The sequence below is a fragment of the Adiantum capillus-veneris genome, chromosome 8 (genome assembly GCF_014529385.1).
Source record: "Adiantum capillus-veneris isolate H3 chromosome 8, ASM1452938v2, whole genome shotgun sequence".
NCBI classification, from domain to species: domain Eukaryota; kingdom Viridiplantae; phylum Streptophyta; class Polypodiopsida; order Polypodiales; family Pteridaceae; genus Adiantum; species Adiantum capillus-veneris.
This window is the reverse complement of record NC_140938.1, coordinates 113402454-113411544: the sequence shown is the minus strand read 5'-3', so window position 1 is coordinate 113411544 and position 9091 is coordinate 113402454. Positions and strand designations below refer to the sequence as shown.

At 39.7% G+C, this 9091-nt stretch overlaps 1 pseudogene; it reads left to right on the top strand.

Annotated features, from left to right (window-relative positions):
- The first annotated feature begins 1424 nt into the window (after positions 1–1424).
- On the top strand, positions 1425–6953 carry LOC147452793 (uncharacterized; annotated as a pseudogene).
- Positions 6954–9091: the final 2138 nt, after the last annotated feature.

The following is a 9091-nucleotide window of genomic DNA, read 5'->3' as shown; positions in this document are numbered from 1 at the left end:
AGCAAAGTATTCGCCTTCATCCAACAACTTGATGTGGCCTTTGGAGACGAGGGCTTCACAGAGTCCTCCAAGCTACGTCATGAAGCTATGCACTTCCAAAAAATCTACTTGTCAATGGGTGGGATAGCCTTCGTGACAATGGAGAGTCCCCAAGACATGGAAAAATCTATGAGTATACATCATGAAGAAATTCCTTGCAAGCGATGCAAAGGACAAAGTACTCACCGAATGGCGAAGTTGAAGCTTCTCCCCCATGAATCTATCCACAAATATGTGGAGTATGATGACATTATCTTCTTGGAAGGAGATTTGAACTACATACTGACCATAAAAGCTTGAAGTGGATCTACACCAAATCCGACCTTAGTATGCGGCAACAAAGATGGATGGAGTTGTTATGTGAATATGATTTTTAAAAAATTATAAACCTAGGAAGAAAAAATATTGGGGTCGATGCTTTGAGTAGGAAGAGTACTGTAGCGGCTGTCACAACCTCTACTACTTCTTTAATTGACCTTATTCAAGGAGGTATGACTAATGACCCATAGTACCTAAAAATCCAGTACTTGATGAACTTAAAAAATCACACAAAGAAGCAAGAAAGGCAAATCAAAGGCTTTCATGTTGAAGGTGATGACCTTTACTTTGGTAATCGTCTTTGTATTCCAAATCAAGGTGGAAGAAAACTTTAGATATTAGAGGAAGCTCATGATAAACCTATAGCAGGACATCAAGGATACATTAAGACTTACTCTACTGTAAGAAAGAGTTTCTTTTGGCAAGGACTAAAGCGTGATGTGTTGAACTATGTTACAAGATGTTTAACATGTCAATGTATTAAAGCTGAAAGAATTTTGAGATCCTGGTAAGCTTCAACCTATTGATGCTCCACAAAGGAAATGGGAATGCATATCCATGGATTTTATTAAGGACTTCCTACATCTCTGGGATATGACTCTATTTTTGTGGTTGTTGATATGCTTACAAAGATGATCCATTTGTTTCCAGTCAAGACAACATTTACAACTAAGGATATAGCGCAAGTCTTCATGAAAGGTGTTTTCATGTATCACGGTTTACCTCAACGAATAATTTTTTATCGTGATGCGAAGTTCACCTCAAATTTTTGGAAAGCCTTATTCTCAGCTACAGGAACCCAGTTAGCCTTTAGTACTGCTTATCATCCTCAAACTGATGGGCAGATAGAAAGAACAAATCAAATCATTGAAGTCATGTTAAGAGCTTATTATATGCATGAGCAGAGTAAATGGACTAGATATTTGTATTTGGTTGAATTTGCGTATAATTCATCATTCCAATGCTCAATTATAATGTCTCCTTTTCAAGCATTGTATGGAAAAGAGTGTCTTACTCCACTCATATGGACAGACCCTCTCATACGAGTTCAAGCATCCAAAGAAATGATGGATGAAATGCAACTACAAATCGACCTTATACGACGACAGGATATTAAGACTGCTGAAGTTAGGCAGAAGAGTTATGCTGACCTAAGACGATCTGCCAGAATTTTTGAAGAGGGCGATATGGTATTTCTGAGAGTAAAACCTAAACGTAGTTCTTTATCAATGGGTAAGTGTAAGAAGTTAAGTGCCAGATATTGTGGAATTTTTGTTATCATAGAGCGGATGAATGATCAAGCTTACAGACTCTTGTTACCTACACATAAAGGTACATGATGTTTTTCAGGTCAGCTTACTCAAGAAGTATGTACCTCATCCCCAACATTTTCTTGATGATTTTCTATTATCTATATCTACTGACAGAACTTTTGAAGTATACCCCGAAGTAATACTTCAGAGCAGAACCAAGCCTCTATGTAATCATACCATTATTCAACACCTTGTTAAATGGTCAACGTATCCTCAGGAAGATGCCTCTTGGGAACTTGATGATGTAATGAGACTAAATTATCTAGATTTCATGTTGAGGTGAGGACACCTCGAATTTTTCAAGTGTGAGAAGATGTAAGATCCCCAATTTTTGGGTCTCTTCTAAAACTAAGAAAAATAGTTATCAATATTTATTCTGTCAAATTATGACTTAAGATGCTTGATTGACAGTATTGGAAGGTTCTAAAGTAAAAAGCAAGGTTGTTTCCATGTTCTAGTAGGTTAGACGGACGTTTAGTTCAGTTTTGAAAAAATCTGCTATGTTTAGTTTTTTCATGCTTTTAGGTGCTTTTTTCCAAAAAGCAAAGTTGGATCCTTAAACTACGTGTTCTAGGGAAGCTATGGCTCAATTTTATAAAAATCTGCTATTTGAGAGCTTTTCACTCCATTTTTGACTTTCATAATTCTTAGTGTTTTTTATTGAAAAGCGAGTCCGCTTTCTTATTCTAGTGGACGAGGGGAAGTAGTGGTTTAATTTTAGAAAATTAAGTTTTTTTTCTTTTTAAGCTATTTTTAGTCTTTCGTGCTTTTCGGTGTTTTTGAAAAACAATGTGTTTTTTATGATGACCTAAATATAAAAGTATTAATTTTAGTCTCCGTCGCATTTAAAAATGATCACCCGGAGCAAAAACGAGACTAGACGGGATTTTTACAAGAAATATTTTTTTATAAAAAGCGGTACCGTAAATACGCCAGGGTAGTATAGGAAAGTCATAATTATGTCGGGACATTACGGTGCGACATAGTCTAGCTATGGTTTCCATTAGCTGGCCAAGTACTGTTCAATTGGCTAATTTTGCTGTAAAAATTGAATGGTAAGTGGGAGAGTTGACCACCAAAAGCAAAGCCTTGTTTTTAGAAAAGTCCCAAAAGCTATGTAGCTATTCCAAGCGGAAGACAATAGCCCTACCTTCAACTTGGGGCACACTCTGGGCAGCTGCAGAACCTATAAATTATTGGCATAGAGTGCTCAGTTTTCTGTGCCATTTGTTGCGTCTACTATCATAAGGCTATACGTATCTATTATACAAAGTGGTGCAAGCTCTTCATCACCATCTCCATAAGCTCTTCTGTCTCGAGAAGAAGGACACCCTCTCTCTACTTGCTTACTATCTTTTCTCTCGTGCACACACTCTTCGGAAGCTCTCGTAGTGAATACCTCTACGTAGCTCTCATCACCGCTCTCTTGCGACAAAGCAAGAAGCCTTTCGACAACCCCTAATCGATTCTAAAGCACGGTGAGAAGCTTTAAACTCCATAGCCATCATCTCTCTCTTTCTCTCTCTCTCTATGTCGTTTTTCTGAGTAGTCACCCTCTTGGTGATTGTTTTTTCACATACGAGTGCATGTATGCATTAACCGAGTACATATGAATTTGACCCCTGATAATTTCATCATGTTTAAAACACTGATTTATGCACATGATGTGTTTATGGTCACGTGCATGCATAAAAAGCGCTTTCCGTTTCATATCATAGAGACCGTAGGATCACTGTGTTGGTCATAAATCACAAATCGCTATGAATCAACCCGCACCCTTTATACCAGAGATAAAACACATCATTTATAACATTTTCTCTCTTTGGTATCATGTGAAAAACATGCACGAGCTAAAAGATATGGTCAAAAAACAGCTTGTTGCCCAGTCAACCAAATTTTTTGACTCTAGGCTCCTTGGAGAACCACTATATAGATTCATTGGATGGGAAAACCAACTTAACCAATTGAAAAGCTTGATGAAACTTGATGATAAATAAATTTAGGTCTCCGTTATCACCTCGGGAATGCAAGTTATTAATTGTTCTATAACCGGTTTTACCTACACGTATATGAGTGCTACCAATGGGGGGTACCATATGATGGCGTGAGTTAACCGAACTGTTTTTATATGTTTTATGGTTTGTTTTGGTGAGTTTATTTCAACTATTAGATGACCATAAACATATGTGAGAGTATATGGTTAAACATCCCGAACCGCATAGGCAGATATGATTAAAGTAGTCTTTTTTTGGGGTTATCTTTTGTTGTGTGAGTATCATATGTGTGAAGTGATATTATGGAGCTGAGTTTAATGCATTGGTTTGAGGTCAAATAATTTCATTTGTATGTTTTGCATATTCTCAAAAATACAAAAAATTTGTTTTTTGCATATGTGTGAACTTACGGTTTATGGTTGACCTAAAGGTCTGAGCTATTTTGCATCATGTTTATGGTGATGGAATGTTTTCATATGATCTATGGAAACTCAGGGATCGATATGGATGCCTCATATGCATGGTTATGATTTCTTTCCACCTGCATACGTCAAAACTATCTCTATGTGCTAAGGAGGTGAAGTGGAGATGTGATGCATCAACTTTGCATGGTTGGATGTTGTCAAAATTGGATTTTTATATCATGATTAGTTGCGGGTCAGACTCTTTTTATGCATGAAATAATCACTTCTGAAGGGTCACAGGTGTGTGGGGGGGTTTCTAATCACCGAGCAAAAAAAATCGAGGGAAGATAAATCTGAGCAAATTGAAATAAGAGTAACAATGGTGAAAGAAAATTATTATGCCATGCACATTACTTTCACTACCACGAACCTGACACTTAATCGACAGAAAAAGATATTTTAGAAGCATTATGAAAATTGAATACTCGAGACACACGCAGTCTCTTCATACTTGAAACGTATATAATTCATTTTCATGTGGCATACCTCCTCTCAAAAATAGCCCACCAACAATTTGGCACCTAGATTTTGCAAAAACGTCAACACACAACCTCGTAAGCCTACAATGCCATATGAGAGCCTCCTAAAGCTTGAAACAACTCCACTTTTGTAAGCAAGAAAAAACAAGTTCCTAAAGCAAGCGGAAACAAGCGCACTCTCACTCTCTCTCCTCTCAACTTCGCAGTGCAACATCCTTGAGTTGCCCTCCCTTTCCACTTGGCTTGACCTGCTCATGTTGCTTCTGGAACCACTTTCCGTGAGAACAATTTCTTGTCTAACTAGACTTTCGCGATCATTAAACAGAAGCGATCATTAAATAGAAGCGATCGGATCTAGAGCCAAATGCAAGTTCTTTTGCACAGGAAAGGCCCAAGTCTCAAGTGCATTTGCCTCCTAGATGGAGAGGTAAAGTCATGAAACAACAATTTCTTAAAAGCTCCTACTACTGAAAACACCCATGGTCCTAGGATATTCACGCCAAGATTAAAGAATCTTTTAGTCCTAAATCACATCATGGAAATTTAAAGCTTCCAAAGCTTGCCAGATACTTTGCAGCAACACGTAAACAAGAGAAACCATCGCAAGAGCACAATTGTTTCTTCTACATGCCAATGTATGTTTCTACAATTTAATGCCCCAATCCCTACAATCATGGAAATAAAAAAGCTTTGCATTGCTCGCTATCAATTTGCAGTGGGGGCTGTATTGTCATCCATCCTCAACAATCAATATTATGCCATCTCACAATCATTTGCCTAAGGGCACGTAGTAGATTGATCTCCTGCCGCAAACCATACATCCCTTGCGTGGTACTGCCTGCTACAATAGCTCCCTGGTCTATGTCACCTTTAGAAAAAAAAGAAACAACCGTACCCGCACGAGTCCCAGTGCTCGAAAAAAACCTAGGTTTAGTGTAATCCCACCTACAAATTTTGAAATTTACCTCTAAATTTTATATTTGAAGGTGAAAAAACTTACAAAATTTGAAAAATTTGGTGTAATTCTATGTAAAAACCTTCAAATTATGTCAATTTACCTGTGTTGTATCACATATGTAGGTTTGCCAAGTTTTTGGAATAAAGTTTTTTTTTAGCACTACGCATGACCCTACCCTTCCCTGGTTTGTTGCTGCAATCATTCCGCGCTAGCGCGGACTGGTTACAACAGCAAACCAAAGAGGGGTCATTTTTATAAAAAGAAAACGTGGGGCTTGCTGAGAGAGAGAGAGAGAGAGAGAGAGAAGTGGCAATCCCTTCTCTTCCACTTTGTCTGTTAGGGTTTGGGCTCCCATGCGGGCTGCTTCATTTTCTTCGGCGTTGTTTGACAAGATCTTAGCTTGTGAAGCTTGTGTTTGTGCCGCAAGCTCTGCGCTTCCTGGGCCTTCACTTGCATGTACCTGCTTGAAGCTCATCGTTAGCAGCCAGCCCATGTGGAGAGAGAGAGAGAGGCCCCAAGTCGTTGGCCAAAGGTGGCTGGACAAGCAAGCGGAGGCATCAGTGCTGTTTGTGGCATTTGGGAGCTTCTACACTGTGTAAAAGCTCCTACACACCCTCACGGCTATCTCTCCCCCTCCCTGCTTGTCCCGACCTCGTGTTGCCTTGACCCTACCTTGTGTTGCAGTCATGTCACCTCTCCATCTCTGTGTGCCTTGCTGAGCATTGTGACGCCCCTCTCGTCACCCCTGCTCTGTCCCGTCACCCGCTTGCTTTGTCCCACCTCAACGCTACCCTGCATGCGTCCTGCTCTGCATTACGATGCCATCTTGGCCTATCGTGCCTTAGCACTACCGTGCTTGCATCCTTTGCCTACAACACACCTTCACTGGAATCTCCATCGGGCAAGCCCAACACCCAATGCAGAGAGAGGGAGGGAGGGAGGGAGGCGATGGACTAGAGCCACTTCTGTGCTGAGTGTCATGGCACAAGGAGCGCTAAAAGTCCTTGAGATGGAGGATGAGAGGATCTGTATCAAGCCCCTGGGCCCTGCTTCTCGTTCGAGGCTCTGGCTTTTCGTCTTTCTCTACAATGATGTCACTCTCCTGCTGATGACTTTGATGTGGGAGCTTGCACTCACTTTGTTATTCCCATGGATTCGGATGGTTGTGCATCGTGCATCACATTTGTCTCTGCCAATGACATGTGCTCCAACTATGCCATTTTGTACTGGCCCTTGTGCGCTAGGATGGTCAAGCTAGGCTTTAAATCTTTGAAAATATAGAAATCTTACAGATGTAGGTTGATGATTTTCGACCCTTCACATGGAGGTAAAGGCACTCCACCTTGTAGTTGAATGTATACATCATAATGTGCTGAGCAATTCTTTGAGGAAGTGATTGCCATGCCATTGCATCGTCAATATTAATTTCAGGGAGGTGATAAATCAAAAGAGAAAGAGAGAGAGAGAGAGAGAGAGAGAGAGAGAGAGAGAGAGAGAGGAATTTCCTGTTACCAAAATGTCCCTCTAATTTGTGGTTATTCTCAGAATACCCCTCAACAAAAATTCCCAAAATACCCTTCAATTTCTTCAAATTTCCCAAAATACTCCTTGCTTGGAAATTTATCTGGCCAACAATGTTTTCCTATCATGGCCGCCCATGACATTTAAACATCTCTAAAAACAAAGTTTTGAAGTTTTTTCTGACTTCTCATTGGAAAATTGGTTCTTTCTCAATAGAAGATGATATAACTAGGATTTGATATGGTATTGTGGTCTCTTAAAATGAAATTGCTAATCTTTTATAGACACGAATGTCTCTACTTGTGATCCCATTACTAAATAGTTTCATCTAAAAAACTTAAAAATAACTCCCCCTTGTCAAAAATATAAGTATATGCAAAAATCTAGGCTAACCCATCCCAAATGGTACAAGGGTATACTAGGAAATTTTGAAATTAAAGGGGTACTTTGCGAATTTCCAACGAATTAGACGAGTATTTTGGTAATTTTGCCTAAACAATATCATCATCCTCATTAGATTCTATGTTTTGAGGTTTACGTAAGATCATACTGCATATCTCCTGTTGACCTACTAAAAATCTCTATTAATGATGAGTCCTTTCTAAAGAAATCGCTAGGATACTAGCATCCAACTATGCCTCACATACTTGTTCTTAGAGAGAAGGGTACTAACCAGAGTTGTACTTTGCCACCATAGTAGTGCACACCCTTGTCGACACATTCCCATTTCTAGGAGGCACATGCAAAAGAGAGAGAGAGAGAGAGAGAGAGAGAGAGAGAGAGAGAGAGAACGCGAGCCGAGGTGAGAGAGACACGAGATCATTCTTGAAAAATCCTATTTTCCAGGTCTTTTGAACCCATTTGCAAATCTTTCCTGCAAGGCCACATATTGTCGGGAATTCCTTAAAAAGGTGGGGAAGGTCTTCAAGAGTCGTTCTACATTGCAAGCATCTATCTGGACCAATCCCCTTGATAGATATCTTCACCCCATTTGGTAGGGCTATTGCTTGCCCCACTACTTGTTTAGTGCGGAGAACCAGTCCTTCAAAAACATAAGGGAGAGGTACACTTCCTTAGTTTGTGGTTTAAGGAAATGTCTGTTCTTGGGCCACTGCCACGCTTTCCACTTAAACTTGGAATCACGGTTCGATAGACACCACCTATTCAATTGTTCAAAGGCTTTGCTGAGCAGTAATCTTTCGGTCCCACTGAGGTTAAACTATAGGAAAGCTTAGTGATTTTATCACTAGTTTGTTGGCTTTCAATAAAAAGCCTTAGAGACATAAAAAGCCTTAGAGACGAAGAGGGTAAAATATTTTATTATTTCCTCTATGGATTGAATCTACCTTTTCATGGGAAGCATTGAAGTTTTCTTTTGTTTTGGTTTTGTCAAAAGGTCCTTTCATGTTGTTTTTTGTTATCTCTAGGCGAGTTTGGTTCCCTCTTGATGTAATTTCTTATCAATTCCTGATCTTTCTTACTATAATTTCCTCATGTTTATGTTTTTTTTAAAAAGGTCCCTTCATTTGATAGCAGTAGGTTGGCACCCTGGGACAGTCACTTATCAAAAGACCCCTATATCACGTGCGCTAAGAGGTAATTATACATACTATACTTACATTGTGAGCCTATTTAAAAAACCCCCACCCCCCTCTGTATGTATACATTTTGGTCTTTTAATAATCCTCTCCGGTGAACTCACGTGATATCATACACATTCTAAAAAGTGACCGACCCGGGGTTGGCACGCATTGTTCCTTACTTAGAATCTAGGAAGATACAAGGCCATAGAGGAGTGGTGGAGAAAACATGCACTACTGGTCAGCGGGGAGAACCAATCCTTCAAAAACATAAGGGAGAGGTACACTTCCTTAGTTTGTGGTTTAAGGAAGTGTCTATTCTTGGGTCACTGCCACGCTTTGCACTCAAACTTGGAATCACAGTTCGGTAGACAAAACCTGTTAAACTCTTCAAAGGCTTTGCTGAGAAGTAATCTTTCAGCCCC